General features: G+C 37.5%; 1 long non-coding RNA gene across 1 annotated transcript; it reads left to right on the forward strand.

The window, feature by feature from the left end:
• The first annotated feature begins 5,270 nt into the window (after positions 1-5,270).
• LOC131195685 (uncharacterized) lies at positions 5,271-20,099 on the forward strand. Its single transcript, XR_009154527.1, has 5 exons — positions 5,271-5,356; positions 7,838-7,931; positions 9,456-9,652; positions 17,169-17,301; positions 18,793-20,099. It is a non-coding gene; the product is annotated as an uncharacterized LOC131195685 (long non-coding RNA).
• The last annotated feature ends 1,660 nt before the right edge of the window (positions 20,100-21,759 follow it).

Below are 21,759 nucleotides of genomic sequence, written 5' to 3' on the forward strand. Positions count from 1 at the left end.
GATAGTGTTCGTTGGCTGGAAACTAAGAAAACTGGTTTAGAAAACAACTGATCATTCAGATTGACAGCAGTGGATAAAGCAAACCAACTTATTTTTTTCTTCCTAATGTTTTTCCACACGGATAGGGATCACTTCTCTTTCTCTTTCTCTCTCTCTCTCTCTCTCTCTCTCTCTCTCTCTTTAGATCAACCAAGTGTTGATTTGATGGTTGTGACATTTATTGACTGATTGGCTTGTTGCCCAAATCTGATGTGGAGAGAGCCTGGCCCAAAATTACCCAGCTGGCTTTCATGCCTAAGGCAGGCCTAGAGCTCACAGTTTCCTGGTTTCTAACCTGGTGCCTAAACACGAAACCCAACTGGCTTTCTAAAACAGACAAACAACTCTCTTCCATTTTTACTCCTTTGCCTTACCACAGTGTTCCCCCCTCCCTATTTTTTAATTTATTACCAAATGTATATATCGCCATCTTATTATCCAAATATGCTTAAAATATGAATGTTCAGGGCTGGCATTAGTGTCTAACCTAAAGGAGTCTATAATCCACGACAAATCAGTCTGGCCATAAGCAGCTATGTTTTAATATCAGTGACAGAACAATAATTAAAGACAAGACAGGGTATAGTAGAAGAGTGAGGAAAATTCTGAGCATTCACAATCAGCCCAAAACAGCTCACTGTGCATGTATAATATATAATGGTTTGTTACTCTTTGGGAGCCACTCACATGGAGCCTTCTCACATTGCAAGATCCTGCATAATTTGAAGGATACATACCAGAGCTATTCCAACAGGGTTCTGACCATGTCTAAATGAGAACAATTCTCTTTGAACCTCAGTTTATTTTTCTATCCTATATGTGTAACTCGCTGAATGCTGATCTATGTTCTCCGATTGCCAACTGGTTGGTGCCCTTGACTGCTATCTTGTTCCCTGAATACATAATTCTTGATGGCCTGCATACCTACTCTCTATATTAAATTTCACACCATGCCTCTGCTATCTAAATCACGGTATCACATTTACATTATCTTAAAGGTACTTCTGTGCAGAATCTCAGCTTTCAGTGACTTAAAATAATGTTTGTTTATTTGTTTAGATTTAAGTCCCACACTTCAGAAGCTTAAAGAGACAAATCTAGTGCTCCTTGTATTATTTACAGTATATTTGTGGGATAGGGGCATCTGTGGGGTGTTATCCAAAAAATCAAGGTGGTGTCCACAGCCATTTGAACAAAACTCCGTTCCTTTTTTAAGTGCATTGGATGCACAGTGCAAGTAAAAATAGGAAGGGTGGCAGGTAACAAGGCAAGAATTTATAATAATTCTCCTCTTTTCAACTTTTTTTCAACAGGTTCCTGTTGTTGTTTTTCAAAAGCAAAATAAATCCTTCAGCCCTAGTGTTAGCAAAATGCCAACCAAAATACAAAGCCCCCCAAAACAGCTATTCAAGAATGCCAACATAGCTCTGAGCATTTCTGGAATGCTTATCAAGGACATTCCTCTGTTGGAAACAGTGCTTGTTTGATGGCCTGCCCAATCAAAAGTTTAGTTATAAAAATAATCATAAAGAACGAACTCAGGAAACTAGAAACTGCTTATTAACAATACTTGGCCAGCAATCTAAAAATCACTATTGAAAGTATTGCAGAGAAATACTAAATGTACTTGATCTAAATAAACCCAGAGTGCAATTTTGATGAGAAAAGTGCATTTTTATTTCCTAAATAGCATTCAGAGACATATATAACAGAATGTAATAGTACAAGATCATTGTGATGTGCCCTTTATTCATTGCCTATGAGTGATGATAGGTAAAGAACCAAAATCTTAAAACCTGGTCTTCTTCACTTAATATAATTATAATAATCCTGAAGCAGTGCTATTATCTAAATGGATTCTGTTCACAATTCATGTAAAACAGAATAATGTACTTTATTACACTGGTTCTTTATTACATCCCATGGCAATCTTGATTTGTAAAGTTGTAGCAATGAATATAAAATATAGATCTATCTGGGCTTGAAATTATTGGAGACACAAGGCAGGCGTTGCTTTTCTACCTGAGAAGAGGAAGAAACTCCTTGAAGGCTTAATTATCCAAGTTCTAACTTTGTGTCCTTTAGTCCTTGTAGGTGTTGCATCAAATGCCTGCAAAGTACCTGCCAAGTTATACTTAAAGGGAATTGACCTTTGCTGAGAACAGCTTTAATTTGTATCAAAGGCACACAGCGCTTAATGCCAAAGCTATCTATTGTCTTTCTTGTGGTTGAGTGCTAAAGAGAAACAGTCTTCCTCTCCCCCCTCCTTCCCTCCACCTGAATGCAGCTTTATTGACAGAACCTGGATCAGACTGTGAGATTGGGCATGCTGGTACTTTGGAGAAGACATCTTGGCAGACTTCAGCAGGAAAGCTAACATTAGAGACAAACATAGAAAAAACTGCCACTCCTTTTTTTAATAGTGCGGAAACAGAACTTCATAAGCTTTCCCTAATTTCCAGTAAAGTTTCTAATGAAGGAAACCAAGCATGTTTACAGGTAGTCCTCAATTTGTAACCATAATTAAGTCCACAGTCTCAGTCGTAAGTCTTATCGATCATAAAGTGGATCACCATGTGACTGCCCCCAATTTTCCAATCTTTTTTTTTTTGAAGTGGTCATCAAACAAACACAGCAGTTGTAAAGCAAACACTGCAATCATTAAATGAACCCACTATGGGGTGCTTTGGGTCAGAAACTGGAAATAAAAGACAAAATATTGTAAATCACAGTCACGTGACAGGTGCTGCAAATGGTCGTAAATATGAGCTGGTTGCCAAATGGCAAAAAATAGGCTCATGTGATGGCGGGGGGGGGGGAAGCGAGATATTGGAATTTTGAAAACGCGTCCCAAGTTCATTTTCAGGGTCTGCCATAACTTTGAACAGGTACTTAGTGACTGGTTTAAATTCAAGACTACCTGTATGATAGCATGGTTGAGACCCAGAGCATAAAAAATGCAGATGTGGAGAAGCCCTGCTCCTTCTTTTCCCCTTTTGACAGACATCCAAACTGCTATTAACCAGAAAGTTGACTAAAAGGAGATTTCGATCCTGCCCATTTATGAAACTACTATAAATTCTTGCCTTTTTTACCTGCAGCCCTGCCTGTTTTTTTACTCACTATGCTTCCAATGTACATGAAAAAGGGGCAGAATTCTGATCATATGGTTATGGACACCATCTTGACTTTTTGGAACATACCCCACAGTTGCTACTATCCCACACATACAAATAATACTCCCTCAGAAATGAATACTCTCAGGGAAGAAATTCAAGCTGACCAAATATAACCTGAGACGTGTCATGACTTTCAGATGATTCCTTTATTGCCTTAAACAGTACTAGCACTAAGGCCCCTTTGAGATAGTTTTCTTCACACACAAACACAATTGCTCTTGTGTGCTTAAAAGAAATATACAATCCAATATCAATTGTGTTTATAATGTAGGAAGAGAGCCACGGGAATCCATAATGGCAAAAATCTGAAGCCTATTGGCACCTTTCCTGACTAACAAAACGCTATTAAAAGACACCAGCTCTGGTAAGCAGCAACTCACTTTGTCAGATGCATTTATAAATGAATTTATTCACGTATAAATATATTTGAGTTTATTGAATTTACAATGTCATGCAGCATCCTACATTAATAGATAGGGTAACAGTAAAAGAAGGAGATGGAGTTTTAAAAATCACCAGGTTTTTTTTATCATTTTCATTTACTAAATAGAACACAAGCCTTTAGTATTGTGCTGCACTTAAAAAACTGAATGTTTATGTGGTCCATTTCAGCTTCCTTTCCTTTAAAAAATAAACCAGGTAAATGCACAGGAGCACAGGTTTTAAAATAAAAGTGTTGCAAAGCTTCACAACTGCAGACTTGTGTAGACACACATGAGAAATTAGCTTTTCCTGTCTAGCCTAGAACAAGTTTGATGAAGTAAGTCTTTTGTGGAAGACGAAACAGAAGAAAATCCTACACTTCCAGGCTGCAAATATGTTTGCCCTATCCGGGTGAAGAGTGAAAAGGTTAGAGAAAATTGTTGCATGCTGGTTTTTCAGTAAGAACTGTATAAACGGTGTTTCTCAACTTCAGCAGCTTTCCAATGTGTGGACGCCCAACTCTCTGAATTCTCCAGCTGGCAAGGAAATTGGCTGGGGAATTTTGAGAGTTGGAATTCACACATCTGAAAATTGCCAAGGTTGAGAAATGCTGGCATCACAACAAGATTACAATATTGCTAATTCCATTAACAATAAGAGTTATAAATGAAATATTGGAGAAGAAATATATACCATGTTGTGTATATTAAGGAAAGGCTTAATGCATATTTAGCTGCCCTATAAAATATAGATGAGCCATTAGGGGCAGGAAGAGGCAAGACTCCACTATTAAATATGTAGAATTCAGTCCCTCCAGATGTGTGAGTCTGTACTTTTTTCATAAATGTGTTCTGTCCAGGGAAGGAATGGAGGCTGGTTTTATCACAGATGTATATTTCAAAATCAATTCAAAATCTACTAATATAGATGAATATATTTCAACTTAATAAACAGGGTCTTCTGCTTTTTCTCTGGAGATATAGAATTGTGAGCTGAAACACAGAAGCCCTATTGTTGAATGAGATTTGTACATGTTTTCTACTGAGCCGTTGGATGCCATCTTGGTTGTTTGCTTCCTGTTTGATAGCATAAACCATCCAGTCATTTTGGAGTTTGGTGCCACCTAAAGCCAATGAAATGCAGAAATTCATACACATGCACATGTGCACATACACACACATGCACACATGGATATTGAAGTTCTAATGTCCCTGAACATCTATGATCCTATGAGTTTGACTCTGCTTCATAGCTCAGCCAATTTATCTGAAATTAGTAAAACTAGTTGAGGGATAGAGGAAGGGAGGACGGAAGAAGTGTATCTGTGAGGAATTTGCAGAAAGTTTGTTTTCCTAATTCAGTGAACATTTTTTAACCTTCCACCCAAGAGACTCAACAGAAGTTTGGGAGGAAATTGTTGCAAACAAATGTATTCAACATGGACTAAGGGCATAGAGGGAGAAATATAAACAGTTCCATCTTGCTTGCTTGCTTGCTTGCTTGCTTGCTTGCTTGCTTGCTTTGTTTGCCACTGGAGTGTTGGTAGTGATGAAGATATAGTATTTCCTTTTTTCTATAGAATATAGAACAACAGGCCAGGGCAGTTATTGTTGCTTTTCTTTTAGTGCTCGGAAGCTGGCAATTCTGAGAACTGGAAGCTATGGTCCCTATCAAGTCTGAAAAGAAAATTGCACAGAATTGCACTGTTAATGGAGGTAAGGATATTTTTATTCATTCATTCTCAAACTCGAATGCCTGCCATGTCCCTTTGAAGAACATGGCAGACATTCAAAAGAAAAGCAAAACAGAAGCTTGGAGAAAATCGAAGATAAAAAATAAGTAACTTGATTTCAGCATCAGCACTGAGATTGAGCTGGATATTTGTGGGTAAACATGCCTTCCAGGAAACAGAACTGACCAGATATATAATTTTACTTAATTTTCCTTTGCCTCTGCAGCACTATTTCGCAACATATAGGAAAATGGAATAGTGTAGCTGGCCATACAGCATTATATAGTGTAAGCTTCAGAAGTCTTGCTTTATTATGCAAATGTAGGCTCATTAAAGTAAGTGCTTCTCTTTTCAGGATTGTGTGACAAAAACTGGGTCATCCCAGAAAAAGATATGATAGCTTTAACAAGTCACTGGCAGGAATTACATTTTGTACTCACATGAGTTTCAAAGTATTCCTGTCAACTTCAAACTGAACCTGGCAGCAGCCATCTTTCTGCTCCTCAGTTGCCACACAGAGGGGGAAGGGGTGTGTAGAAAGGTCGGAATGCATTACTAGACACAACAAAGAGCTTTCTCATGAAAACCAAGGTCATCTCTACTGGCAACTGATAAGGTTGTGGAAGGAGTGCCTGAAGAGCCCGCCAATTAACCCAATTGGCCAATGTGACCTGTGACACTTGGGGATGTGGTTATTTTCTAGTTTAATTATACTGTAACCGCAGGAAAGATTTAGATTTGGTTTTCTTTTGAAGCTGTGCCAATATGATGTACTCATTAAAGAAGACCTTTTAGAAGGCACCAAGTCTCAGAGTTCTGATTTGCTTGGGTTCATTAGTCAGAGCCTTGACAATTCCTTAACAATCAAATTCAAAATATTGTACAACACTAATAGTACAATAGTATTACAATAGTAATAGTACACTGGGTCAGAAGAGAAACAATAACATGAGCATGGATCCAAACGTATAGAGGGCTAGGAAACTTGATTTTTCTTTCAAGAAAAATCTTTTTAGGAATTGTAGTTTGAAACTTGGCTAGACATTCCAGATGGCAGCAGATGACAATTTTGTGCGCATATAGCCATGCTATTACCTTCATTTCTAATATGCTTGTTACATGAAAGCATCTACCTGCTGCCTGTATTCCTTTTCTCCAGTAGAGAAATTTTTGACGGTAGTCATCATGAAAGCTGCCACCTATGGTGCTTGTGTATCATTTTTCATAGTTATACATTCATTACAAGAAAAATTGTTCCGTGCACGCAGTTCCCTTCATTGGCATCCATTCCAAACTATAATGAAATTATATCAAAATGACAACATGCATGTCTGGATATCGCAACACAAGCTCAATCCTTTTGTACTTGCATCATTATTTCATAAAGGGCAGTCTGACTTACATCACAATGTTTTATGACTCTTTTGCCCTTACAATGGTTGCATATGCTTTCCTGAATTTCATTTTTGTATATGTGTATATATCTGTCTAGGCTAGGGGATGCTTACAGCTTGCAGCTGGATTCAGATGACTTAAACTGCCATTAACTCCTACTTGTTATGAGGGGATCCAAAACTTGGGTTATCATATGAATCAATTGACTTGCTTTTTATTAAGATTTCCCTCTGGGTTTTTTCCCTTCCTGGATTTTACTGGTGCCTTACTTTTGTGTATGCAGAACTGGCAGCATTTGTTCCACACATGTCACCTGCTTTAAATATATCTGCCAACATTTCAACACCAGAAATAAGAACATTGTTCAATGTGATGGGCTTTGCATGCAACATCATTTTTTTCCACTCCTGCTCGTGCACGTATTTTGTCTCTCAAGGCCTACAGAGATAGCCTTTGTTTAGACAAAAGAAGTCATTAAGGAGAGCTAATTAGCAATAGAACCTGTTGCTTTATAACAGACTTTCTCTATGTACAACCTTTATGGTTAACATAACATTACAAATGCTAAGATGAAATACAATTTATAGTTATGGGATTATCCAGGGGCAGATCTTCCATCTAAAAGAATTTTTCAACAAATTCTAGCTGTGTATTTTATAATTTACCAAGCTAACGGCACAGCTAGGTCATGCCCATCATGATACCATTTCATGAAGAGAGAGACCCCCATCAATGGCAGCCATTTTGTAACAGCACAGATAATTTGTCCCTGATCTAATGATCCTCCTGGTTCAAAAAGGCTGCTATTAGTAGAATGAAGTCTCCTAACAGTAAACAACAACAAGAAGACTTTAAAATCAGAATCTGAATAAAATTATTGTTCTCTAAGAAATGGTCCCTTTAACGATTTGGATGAATTGAACTAACAAATTGGATACATTTAGTTATGAAAGCCAGATTAGTCTAGTGATTAAGGCACCTGAATAGAAACCAGGGGACCATGATTTCTAGTCCCAATTTAGGCATGAAAGCCGGCTGAATGACTTTGGGCCATTTACTCTCTTCTCAGCCCAACCCATTTCACAGGGCAAGTGAGGAAAATAGAAGAAAGAAGGAATATTATGCATATTCACCACCTTGAATTATTGATAAAAATACTAAAGGTAGGATAAAATGTTTTTTAATGATCCATTTATACTCAGCATGTGCTGCAACATGTGACAAATGAGATGTACTAACCATTTACTATAATTCTTATACAATATTTCTCAAATTTTCATGTGAATTAAGTGTTAAATTTATGATTTCCAATACTGATCTGGTAAACCCATTTAAAATAAGCAGATCATATTAGGAAAGAGGGAACAATGACTTGGGGATCCTAGGGAACTGAACTAATAACTTAATTTTTAGATTATAATCCTTACTATGCTAACTTTATAGTAAAATTTACTCGTGAGCAAACTGAGTGAGAATTTGGGCTGTTAAAATCTGTATAGTTTTCTTTGCTGTTATCTCTAGAGCGTTTGGATTTTTGTTCCTAGATCTGATAAACCCTAATAAAAAATACGTATCCGTAAGAGTGAACCAGTAACTTTGGGAAAATAAAATTGCCATCAAAGCCTAGAAAATCCAAGTAAGCGAGGAAAGGATTGTGTTGTTAGTGGCAGGAGAGAGGGACTAACTAAAAAAGTATGTTTCCTCTTTTCCCTGGTAGGGAGAGATATTTTTCCTTTGTAAAGAGGCAGCTTTCCTTCCAAGAAATTTGGACTGACCTAGCCATCAAAACAATTCCCAACAAGAATTGGCATCATTCTTTTGGCTGTTCTTGCCTGCCACAAATAACTGTGAGGAAATCACATCTACTGAGAAAATGAATGGGACCAGAGCCCACCCTCTTAGTGTCACAGCAAAGTTCATCTGTCAAAAAAGATTTTCTTTGTGTTCCAAAAAAAAAAATACCCTTAATCTTTGCAGTCAGAGGAAATTAGTCCCATCTTGTGCCAAGCCTCTCCTTGTCACAGGGAGGGAGCTTCATTTTCTGTTTTGATCTATAAACATCTTGAAATGTTCCAGGACCTACCAAATAGGAAATTGCTTTAGCAGCTACAAGAATATGAATGGCATTTTCCAAATCTGCAAATCATTATAGCCCACAAAATTGCAGGTTGCATACCAGGAGGGAAAAAGCCCAGGTTTTATTGGATAAATAATTTTTTTAGAACATACAAAAAAGCTGGACTAATATTAGAACAGACCACACTGGCTGACAAAGAGAGTATTTATTCCTACACATTTGGAAAAGACCAGAAACAAAAATACAATTATACATAAATGGTGAAAAAAACAGAGCACGTGGATGAATTTGTGTACCTAGAATGTTTATGAAGATGATAAACTGGAGACATTTTAAGATGTGCAACTAGTGTTGCAAAAATATGTTTATTGAAAGAAGCAAAATGGCTGGATATAAGATCATACTTCTGTTCTCTTTGTTAAATGGTAGCAAGAATGGGTTATGTTCAAGAATCTTAGAAGTGACTTCAATGCAGTGAAAATGGGTACTTAAGAAGTAAAACTGGAAGACAGGCAGTTAGGAATAAACTGATGCTGAACAAATGTGAATTGAATGCAAAACGAGTCATCAATATGAAATATGTAATATGAGGTGGTTTGGTTGTATTAAGAGAAGGAAAGAAAACTGAACAGCACAACAAATGTGGGAAAGAAGAATGAATGGATTGACGAAAAGAAGACAAAGAAACATATGGTTAGATGTTAATGAAATCCTCTAAAACAGAAGGACGAGAAGCTTAAAGAACAGACAATGAAGCCGTGGACAGATGTGATGGAAGTGAAGGCATTTGCAAGGATAGAAAATCAGGTATAAAGAGGAAAAACAAATGATGTTAGTATAAACTAGTTTGAACTATTTCTCTTCCCCCTTTCATCATGACTATAATTTCTTCAGTTTACTATTTCTTGTTCCTTTTCCACATTGCATTATGTTACTTACCCAGAAAAGGAATAGTATACATGTACTTAAGGGAAAATCCATTGCTGATTGTTAAATAGATAAATAGAATAGCCTCCAGTTTGTGTTCTATAATTTATGTTTTGCCAACTGGAGAAGCAAATTCCCCATGGTTCTATAAGTCTAGACTTGCCATGCTTTACATCTATTCCACTTGTTTATCAGAAATTAAAGCTATCTACTTTTAGATTAAAGTAGCAAAAATATTTTAAAGAAAATTTATGACAATCTCAATTATTTGAAAAATTGAACTTCAAAAATAAATTCCTCAAGATGAACAAGGTTCCGATGTGTGATAAAAAGAAAAGAATTTTGAATCTTGATCAGGTTTTTCAATAGCAACATGACATTAAAAGAAGAGATACTGTCAGTACACTAGCAGTTTGCATTGGGCCTCAGAGAGCAAGCAAGACAAAGCAACTGAAAACAATGTCAATGATTAGGATTGTTGAGGTGGGAAAAATAGGAGGAAAGAATATTAATATATTCACCACCTTGACTTCTATATGAAAAAAGGTGATACAAATATCTAAAAAATTAGTCGGACTCACTGAGAGCTTCTTCTGTAAGAGTCTGCAGATGACTGTTTACAATCAATTCTCAGTAGAGATGCGGACTAGTGGTTGCAATTCTTGCTTTATTACTGCTTACAGTTGATGGTAAAACCAATTCATTATCTGAATGTAGCATGCCATCTCTTATTATTTAAAGGATATACTCATCTGACAGAACTATAAAGTAGCAGCCACTCCCTGATTCTAAGAATATGATTGTGTTGTAAATTAGTGTGTAACTATATAGGTATAAAATTCTGTAGCCCCAAAGACCCATTTTATTCAATTGTACTTATATTAGGAATGTATATACGGTAATTGCAGATGTTTGTGAATAACAAATCAAACTTTACTTTTCAATGCAGCACAATATGCACATTGATTTAATAGCAGCTAATACAAGGTTTACCATGCCAGCAACCCAATCTTTGACTGAGGATAAAGGCAATGTAGGCCCATGATGACAAACCTATGGCACACGTGCCAGAGGTGGCACACAGAGCCCTTTCCATGAGCGCATGCGCCATCACCAGATGCTCTTCTGATTTTCTGCAGATGCATGCATGCTGGACATGCTGGTTTTTGGTTTCCAGTGCCCACATAGGTTTCCAGTGCTCCAGCGTGCACGAAGATCAGCTGGCTGGCGTGCATGTGCACCAGCCAGCTGGTCTTCGGGTTTCCAGAGCTTGTGCACATTCCGGTTTGGACAATCAGTGCTGAAAAGGTTTCCCATCACTGGTGTAGGCCAGGGGTCTGCAAACTTGGCTCTTTTAAGACTTGTGGACTTCAACTTGTGGACTTCAAAGCTGGCTGAGGAACTCTGGGAGTTGAAGTCCACAAGTCTTAAAAGAGCCAGGTCTGCAGGCCCCTAGTGTAGGCTATTGGCAACTAAGAGTTTTCCCTGAACAAGAACCCATGCAACATTACCCAAAGACACAAGAAGACTGGCTAAAGAGAAGGGTGTTGTGCAGTAGCAGAATCATGGAGGTAGTAGAAGTGGAGTTTAGCCAAAAAAAGGTTATCTATTTCAGGAAGAGAACCAACGCACTTTCTGAAATGTAGTAAAAAAAATCTCATGGAAAAGGAACCAGTGGGCTGCTATGGGAGAAGAACAGAACTGGAAACAAGGGAACTACTGAGGCTTTCCAAGTGATTTTTACAGGGTTTTTTTTTCCTCTGTGGCCTAATATAAGTTTTTCCTCTGGGGCTTAATCCCTAGTTAGCAGGAAACTTTTTTTCCCTTCTCTCATGCACTGAAATCTCAGCTAAACATAGTCAAATCTGAAACAGCTACAAGAATACTTGAGATATCAGCTGATGGCGAAATTTACACACTTAATTGGAAAGACAGGAAATACGGGGTTGTATCTTGCCCCCTCCCCAAAAAAAGACCTTTATAGATACTTTTGAAGTATCTTACAAAGCGTGCTGCTGTGAAATTCACTGATACCAAGGGTAGGATTAATTACTCCAAAAGTTACAAACTTCCAAATCATTTCCAGACAGCAGACACAACTAAAACTGCAGGGAGCTGTGATCTGTGACATATGGTCCATCTCAACACTTCCTCCTCTTCATCTGCCTTTTGTCTGAATCCATTCAGTTATCCTGTGATTATTTCTTTGGTCTCAGAATAAAACTAGAGGCTAGATATCTGAAAATTTCTGCACACAGAGATTCCCTCAGAAATTTTTGACTGTAGCTAAGAGTTTTTCCATGGAAATATTTAGAGCAACCTTCCATTGAGTTCAGGGGTGAAATCTACTTACCTTCTCTACCGGTTCAGAAGTACATGCACTTGACGCATGTGTCATGTGTGCATGCGGGTCCTCTCACATGTGCAGACGGTAAAAAAAAAATGATCACCAGGTGGGTGGGGCAGACCTCATGCTGCCGTCGCTACCGGTTCTCTGCCATCCCTACTGGTTCAGCTGAACTGGTCCGAACTCGTAGCATTTTACCCCGATTGAGCTGATACTCTCCAAACAACATTGGTCTTAAATGCAGATCTTGGCAGTTGCTGTGTCTACCAAGCCAAAGGCTGGTTTGAATGGACTATTTTAACATATCCAGATTTTCTAAGAATGTCTTTCTTATGTGATCAGCTTTCAGAAAGTGCATTTATAATCCAGTGGTGGGATTCAAAATTTTTTACTACCAGTTCTGTGGGCTTGGCTTGGTGGGTGTGGCATGGCATGGCTTGGTGGGCGTGGCTTGGTGGGCGTGGCAGGGGGAGGATACTGTAAAATCTCCGTTTCCACCCCGCTCCAGGGGAAGGTTACTGCAAAATCCCCATTTCCTCCTGATCAGCTGGACTCGGGAGGCAGAGAATAGATGGGGGTGGGGCCAGTCAGAGGTGGTATTTACCGGTTCTCCAAACTACTCAAAATTTCCTCTACCGGTTCTCCAGAACTGGTCAGAACCTGCTGAATAGCACCTTTGTAATAATCCACTCTCTGAGAAACAGTTATAACCTTACAAATCCACCAAATATGGCAACTGCAAAGAGATTTCCACAAGAATAAAGGTATGGAAATGCTAGGACCACTTTCTGAAAATTAGCAGTAGAATATAAGGATGCTTTCATTAATGAAAATTGATTTATTATTGAAAAGCCAGGCCATGTAAATCATTTTCACAAAAATCTGTGTCAGAAATATAATGGCTAATTTTTAAAATTCAATCTCCATAATCTACTCATTTTTCTGTAATGTGTGCATATACGTTTGCATTGATATACTATATACAGTTTTTTATCCTGATGTTTACAAAATGGTTAGTCAATATAATCCCCATTCAATACCTTATTTACAACCCCCAGGACTCTACATTCCTGCCATTAAAGTGGCCAGAGTCTAGCAACATATTTTTCTTTCTCTTTTTCCAAAATTAAAGGTAATGACAATACAAGGTAAACTGAATTCATTCATAGCCTTAAATTCCCTACAGACGATGGGGAAAAAAGTCAACATTGTGGGCTCTAGTTCACTTATTTTACCTGCACATTTCATCAGCATAGTTTTGACCCATTTTTTCTTAGCTGGAAAATATTAAGAGAGAGAAAAATATCAAGAAGACTTCAGACTGTAAACCTGTCCTATTCTCAGTTCAGTCATGCCCCTCCCACAAAGTACTCTTTAGTCTGGGCTCTTCTGGTCCTCAACTTACAAGAGTTCATTTAGTGACTGTTCAAAGTTATAACAGCATTGAAAAAAATGACTTATGACCTTTTTTCACTCTTACGACCTTTGCAGCATCCCCATGGTCAAATGATCAAATTTCAGATGCTTGGCAGTATTTATGATAGTTAGAGTCCTGGGGTCATGTGATCATCTTTTGTGACCCTCTGACAAGCAAAGTCAAAGGGGAAACCAAATTCACTTAACAACCATGTTACTAACAGCTGCAGTGATTCATTTAACAAATGTAGCAAGATGTAACAATGGTGTAGGGTTTCCTGCCTGGGCAGGGGGTTGGATTAGAAGACCTCCAAGGTCCCTTCCAACTCTGTTATTATGTTATAAGAAAGGTCTTAAAATGGGGCAAAATTCATTTAACAAATGTCTCACTTAGCAACAGAAATTTGGGGCTCAGTTGTGGTCATAAATTGAGGACTACCTGTATTATATTCCAGGGAATGTTTCTGTCTGTTAAAAGATTTTGTGCAGGCTGTAAAAGTAGCTGTTCTTGGCCTGTAAAAAAAAAAAGAAAAAGCAGCATCTGGATTCCCCCCCCCCTTACTTTCCAAGCTTGGAAAGGCTTGGAAATTATCCAGCTGCTATTAGTCTGCCTCTAGTTAAAGCATTTACTCTAGGCCCTTCAGCTGGGTGCCACGTGATTTCATTTCATAGAAACAAAACAAAGAATTTCAGGAGTTAGAATGGGGTGCTGATTTATATTTATTTGAGAAGTAAAAACTGAAGCAGATAAAATTCCATTGTGGGTGAGTGACAGATTTTTGTATAAGAGGTTTAGCACTTCTATTCATTCCCAAGAAATGTATTTGTCATTGCTAAACTGTTCCAAATAACTGGGATGTCTTAAAATATGCTTTTTTCATGAAACAGAAGGAACATGTTAATAGATGCTTTGACTGAATGTAAAATATTTGGGGGGCATTTTAGGGTCATTGTTTAACTATAGTTTTCAGAGCAAAAATGCTAATATTGATCTGATCTGATATTTAAAGCTATTACCAATCCCTTATTATACCTCTTTTTTGGTGGGAGGAGAAATTAATTGACAAAAACTAAAAGTCATAAAATTGGATTTGAACGGTTATAGTTCTCATTTCAGCCAAAGTATTTTGAATTGTATTGCCATTAAAAATGGGGTGAAGCTTTCCAGACCACAAGATCATATTCCCTAGGCATCTATAAATAAATCTGGAATATTTCTTAATTGTCTTTTTTCAAAACTGTCAGTTTTCATGCTGCTATAATCAAGGGCTTATCTATATTTTTGCTAGTCTACAATTTGCAATCAATTAATCAATGTTCAGACTAGTTGTTGCAAGTTCTTTGGCTCTGCTTTGCAATGTATCAGGTGGTGAACTCCCCAAAAAAGCCTTCAAGATCCTTCTACAAAATGAAACTAACCCACTGTTCACCATTCATCCAAGAACCATGATTTATTTATCTTTTACATATGGGAAAAAGCTCTTAAGTTCTTGCTTCATAAAGAGCAGTAGAAGAGTATTTAAGATGTTTGGCCTCTTTATCAGCTGCCTCTTTTCCAACTGAGTTTGTAACAATTATGGAAGTCTATTTATTTCAAGCAAATGATCACCATACCATGGGAAACATACTAGAACTATGCTTAATTTTCTGTCAGTTCTTCTCTATAATTTGATCAACAGCACCGGGACTTCTTTCAATTCCCTTTTCCGATATTGCCCCATCTTGTTTATGTGCACGTGACGACCTGGGATTTCTTTTATGGAATTCTTTTAAATTCCTTCTTCACTTCCACCCATGGTGAGTTATGTTTAAGAAGGATTTGAATACTTACTTATTTTCACAAGCAGACTGATGGTGATTAGTAACGTTTGATGTTGGTTAGAGAATAGCAGTTTGGGAAGTTATATGGTAGGGCTGTTTTGCTCTAAATCTTATTGTAAAGTTAGATGGCAGAGGTTTCAGGTAAGTGTTAGGATTTCATTGCTGCATAAGAGCTATTTTTAGCTTGACTGTAAATATATTCTGATGCATATTTATTTCATTGCTTTTATTTTTAAATTTAATTTTTGTTAAGAATTCCATAAAATTTTTGATAGTTGGTTGGACCATGCTGTGGGGGGAAGCACGTTATTTTTTTTCTTCCTTATATTGATCATAAAGAATGGGAGAACAGTCCTAGCCATAGAAGCTCCATGGTTGTGGTTACGTAGCATGGAAAAGCCCTTCTGAGTGGCTGGATCACAGGACACGGGATAGCAATGGAGCAACAAAAATTCATACAGAGCTAATTCAAATGACTTCAAAATTTCTGATATGATGCTAAGTCTGCATTCTCAGCTTTTACAGAGCTGAGAAAGTTGAGGAACAAAGGAAGATCAATTCAAAGAATGCTTACTCAAACTACTGAATATTTGCATAAGAGTGAAAGGGAGGAAAAGGACCATTGCAGATGCTGTATGTGAAATAGAAATGAAACAGTTAAGCTGAGCATAGATTTTGGAAGTGTGGCATGAATTCCCTCCAATGGAAAACAGATCACTTCCATGTGGCAGCAGCACAGGTTCCCAGCATTATGCAGACATTGTTCAAAGGAAAATCTGGTTTTCATTGTCAGGAAAATGATGGAAGGAAGACAAGCACATCAGATTTGAAATGCATAATGAAAACTGCCAGTAGGTGGGGCATTTATTGGCAAATTAAGAGAAGGATAAAATGCTTCTAAAACGCAAGTGGGTCTTGAAAAGAAAGCATTGTTCTAAGACATCCTGATAGGTTTGCTATCATAAAGAGATTAATTTGTACCAAAGTTCAAACCCAACACTGTCAATGCATTTAAAAATTGGAGGTTTGCTATGTTGGGCTATAATCACATTTGTTCAGGGCCAAAGGAGATATTAGATTTCCCTTAGGACAGGGTTCCCCAAAGTTGTTTATTTTGACCCCAAGGATCAATGAGACTATCCAAGGGGTTATTATTATTATTTATTATAGTTAGCCAGATGTTTAGAACAGATTTGCAGTTTTTATCCATCGAGTCCTGATCTTCCATTTAGGTGATGCACCGACTGGCTTTTTTTCTTTTTTTCTTCTTTGCTGATTTTGCATCCAAGATGTACAGCTTGGTTGAAGTTATAACTGAATATCACTTGGTTTAATTCTTGCAGTGAGCTGGTGCTTCTATTTGATATTATAATATTGGCATCTTTTAATAATTGCGCTAGCTGTTTATTTGGAGCAACCTTCAATGCAGGCAAACTTATTTTGCTGTTCTAGATGCTCAGTTACTCTTTTTTTCCATTCTTTTCTTTCTGAGGAGAAGGTACAGGTACCTGGTTTGGGAATGAAAATAATTCAATAGCTATGCCTTTACCGCCAACTCCCCCTGGTTTGCCTTTACAGTCTGAACTACTAACTGCCAAAATGTTTCCCTGCACTCTTTGTCATACCGTTTCACGAAGTGGCATTGTTGCTAGTCAGGTGCATTACCTGAGCCATATAACAGCAGCTAATAAGTCAGAGCAATTCACTAGTTCCTGGCACATAGGCATTCCATTTGCTTTCACCTCTTCTATGTCATCCAAACCTACTCATGGTGGATTGAAAATACTAAGTTTCTTCCCCCTTTAAATGCAGATTGCAAGTACTTTGTTGTGGAAGAAGCCCGGGCTTATCTACACCACTTCTTTTGCTGTGCTATTTCCCAGTTCTGAAGCCATTTAGCCTGTCCCCTTAAATTTTGTTGTCCCCAGAGCTGCAACCTTACCAGGTATCTACATTTTTGTCCATATGTCTGCAGATGTAACGCTAAGACATTGGTGGTTTTTCCTAGCTGAAATTGAAATGTCGCCAACAAACTACCACACAGAATGTCTGTTGGGGAAGTGCTCGTATGTCTAGGTGCTTTGTTCAATCTCTTTTTTTCCCCCTCCCAAGGACTATCTACTATTGACCTGATGACCACCAGATGGTAGCAAACAGTTAATTTCTCCCGACTGCAGTGTGGTGTTCATCCAGAGTCATGTTGTCCAGATTCAGATGCTGCCTGAGTGTTCTTGGCATTCGGAACTGTTTCCACTGACTTTAGCTGAGCAAAACACATTCTGTGCCATCCTTCGACGATATTAATCAGTTTTCCAGTAATGAATTTACCATTAAATTGAGAAAAAAAAAGTACTATAAATAGTTGGAGTCTGATATATGAATGAATTTATATATGCATATGTGGGCTGGAAAAATCTGTATTCAGGAAAAAATTGCAGCAACTGAGATTGGTTATGTGGGGGAAAAAATCTGTCAAATATTTAGCATAGTCTCAGTTCATTGCTGTACAGTACACTCTAAATAAAGAAATGTGTTACAAATATTAAAGTTGTCATTGGTAAAAATTGCAATAATGATAACATTTTGCATTTTTGGTGTCAGAATGAATAACCCTTGGTATGTTTCCAAACAGCTGTAGAATTCATTTTAGATTGTATACTTGTAGTTAGGGGGCCATCTTGTGGTATAATAATAGTGATTTTTTTTAAAAAAAACCTTCAAAATGTATAACCAAACCCTGTTTCATCATAAATAGATTTATGCATGATTGGTCACCCATGCAATTCTTTGTTACTCAGAAAATAATAAAAAGAGGATGATTAGCATGTCAATGAAGAGAGGCTAAGAAATATTTCAACCAGTCTGATTCAAAATGATATATTCAATGAAATCTACAGGCTGATTAATGTCATCAGAAAACAGCACATGATGTGTTTGGCCCAGCTAAAGTCAATGGGAACAAAGCCATCCTCAATTTTTTATATTAATGTTCCTCTCCATCATTTTTTTCATATGATGTGATCTGGCAATTAGATTCTCTGCCCTGCTGTTTAAGCTCTTTGCTATTAATACATTCAATTTCAATAGGTAGAATTCAGGTCTAGATAAGAATGTCATTCCAAGTTTAATTAAATACAAAATAAATGCATCATAGGCTTCGATGCATAATTAGTAGATGTGATTATTTCAAAGGAGAAGAGTGTTGGATTTCTCTCTCCTGTTTTCCAACAGAGTGTTAATTAAATGGCAGCTGTGCGCAATAACACCAGGAAGTACCATTTGCAGATTGTTGTGCTGCCCTTGGTCAATCAGCCCACTATAGCTTATACTATTCCATCTACAGGTTAATAACTCTGTGCATTAATAATTTGTATTATTAATATGGTAGCTTTGCAAGTCTAATTCTCTCTTCATTTTTCTGGACTTCATTTTTCAGAATTGTCTAAAAACACTACTGACTTTGGAACGTTGGGCACTGAAGTCCGTACATCTGGAGGGAGCCTGTATTGTAAAACCTAGCTTATGGCAGTGCGTATCCATCGAAAGATCGTAACTCTGTCATGAAGACTGGAATACCTAAGAGAGAAAATGAAAAATTTGCATCATACATTAAATTATATGATGCATCAAGGAGTGTTAATCCAAGATTAATATAAGGGAGACCAAGGCAGTTTTATTTGATAGAGAAAATGGAATGAGCAATTGTAAATTATATGATAACTAAAGTGGGGAAATGGATATGTAGAAATTTAAAGGTGTGCCAATGTTGCTAGAAAGGCAGTGAGCTGTTACAAGAACTGAATGTCAAAACAGCTGTGTATTGGAAACAAACATCAGATATGTCAGGAGTATTACGGTAAAGCAAGAGATTGGGTCAAGTACAATTGGGCGCTGAATAATGTGCACTGAATACAAGAATGGGCAGTATGAAAAAAGGTTGATCATACTGTACAGAGAAAATAAATATATGAAGAAAGAGTGAATACATCAAGAGAAGAAATATTGTGAATATTGTTGTTGCTTTTTGCTTCCTAATAAGATCAGGCAAAATACATATCACTTCATACAAGCTGTAGGTCAGACAGAAAATTCATATTCCCATTGCAGGTTACCCCTTCATCTGCTGGGATAAAAATTCAGCTCTTTTTAAATCTAAGGGAAGCATTCAAGGAAACTGTAGATAAAGTTTTCCATTCAGCAGTCTCAAAATTAATATAACGGAATCTTTAAGAACTGGAAGGTGCCCCAATAATTAAACATCTATTTAAAAAATCTTCTATTTCTGACAAAATAGGTAAAAACATAGCCAGGAATTACTCTAGCTTTTTCTTATCTATCTCTGTGCACAAGTCTTTGTTTCTCTGTACAGATTAAGGAATTATGTGGAATACCATTGTTCAAGAATGCTAAAGATGTGTGAAAAGATACTTTTTCTCTTGAGTGTTCTTGGAAACTGTAATATTTTGTACTGCAATCTTGTGATTTGGCATATTCTAGGCAGAGAATGCTTGCTTCACACCAAACAATTTTGCGGTCTGCCCAAAATCTTGTTGCTTACAAAATAAATTTTTTTTAGAATTTTTCTTGTTTTTTGTTTACATTTGCTGTATTCCAAGATACAAAACAGCCCTGTAATTTATCATCCCCAACAATGAGTGTTTTCATTTAAAAAAAATAAAGAAGAAATATCATATTTTCTTTTCTTTGTTTTAATTTCTTTGACTGTTTGGGAGCTGCCTAGAGTCATTGAGAGTCAAACAATATTCAACTTTAATAAATTATTGTTTGTTGCACAGTCTTTTGCATTGCCTTTCTTTTTTCTGCACTTGGCACAGTGCAGTGGGCACAGTGTGGTGGGAATACAGTGCATTCAAAAATATTACAGACATTGCTAAAATTTTGTTTTCACTTTGTCATTATGGGGTACTGAGCATAGATTAATGGATTTCACCAACTGGAGAATCAGGCTGCAGCATAAGAATAAAGGGGATCTGAATATTTTCTGAATGCACAGTATCTATATTATATGTGTATGTATATATTCCATTTTAAATGGAACCAAACAGTAAAATTATACTGTGACCAAACAGTATAATTAGAAGAGAACAATTCAGTAGTAAGATTAGAAAAAAAATAAGAGCAACAAAAAAAACCCAGCAAGCCGATATTAGACAGTAGTTTAATATTGTATCTCAGTATTGCTTTTCCTACTCTTTTATTGATTATGAAGACTACTCCATTTCTTCTGAGGGATTCTTGCCCGCAGTAGTATACCTGATGGTCATCTGAATTAATTTCACCCATTCCTGTCCATTTTAGTTCGCTGATTCCTAAGATGTTAAATACTGGTACATTTGACATTATATTTGTATCGGGTGAAATCTAAAAATTTTCCCTACCGGTTCTGTGGGCGTGGCTTAATTGGTGGGTGTGGCTTGGTGGTCAGGTGAATGAATGGGCATGGTCAATAATAATAAATAATAAAAATAATAAAGTATACAAAACTTGGGAGGCACCGGTCTACCTTCTATAAAAATAGAGGCTTCAGTCTACCAATTGCGTTTTACTGAGAGGCACCAGTCTACCTTCTTTAAAAATAGAGGCCCCGGTCTACCAATTGCGTTTTACTGAGGGGCCCTGGTCTACCAATTGCTTTTTACTGAAGCACCAGTCTACCTTCTTTAAAAATAGAGGCACTGGTCTACTAGCTGCCTACAGTGCTGATCAGCTGTAGTGCGGCCCTTTGAAGTGACATGGCAGTCATTTAAGGCATTTGCAGCTATATCACCACCAAGCACTTCAGGGACAGAGAAGAGGAACAGCGAGGCGTGGGCAGTGGGGGGAGGCAGGGATTTTTGCTACCGGTTCTCCGAACTACCTGCTCCCATCGCTACCGGATCACGTGATCCAGTCCGAACCGGGAGCATTTCACCCCTGATTTGTATGCAAAACATGGCTGAACTCATCCCTCCCTGATTCCATTATTTCAGACAAAGAGTATCATGTTTTCCGGTCAGATCGCGAAACCCGCAGAGGAGGTGGAGTGGCTATCTTTTACAAAAAGTCACTGAATCTAAAAAATATTCAAGTTGCACATAAACTCGCTCTTCCTGAAACTATTGTATGCAAACTGTCCCTTAACATCACACTTCGCTTCTTGCTATGCTACAGAGCCCCTGACTATGACATCGCACATGCGAACATGTTAACCACACTACTAACATGGGCTACCTCTTGCCCATATCCTCTCATCTTCCTGGGTGACCTCAATCTACCTCTTATTAACTGGATAACAAACGAATGCACAACTGAACCCATCCATACTACCCTGTGCAATGCTGTTACAAATCTAGGTCTTGATCAACTAGTAACTAACAATACAAGACTCAACAACTGCTTTGAC

This window comes from Ahaetulla prasina, chromosome 3, assembly GCF_028640845.1.
Source record: "Ahaetulla prasina isolate Xishuangbanna chromosome 3, ASM2864084v1, whole genome shotgun sequence".
Classification (NCBI taxonomy): Eukaryota; Metazoa; Chordata; class Lepidosauria; order Squamata; family Colubridae; genus Ahaetulla; species Ahaetulla prasina.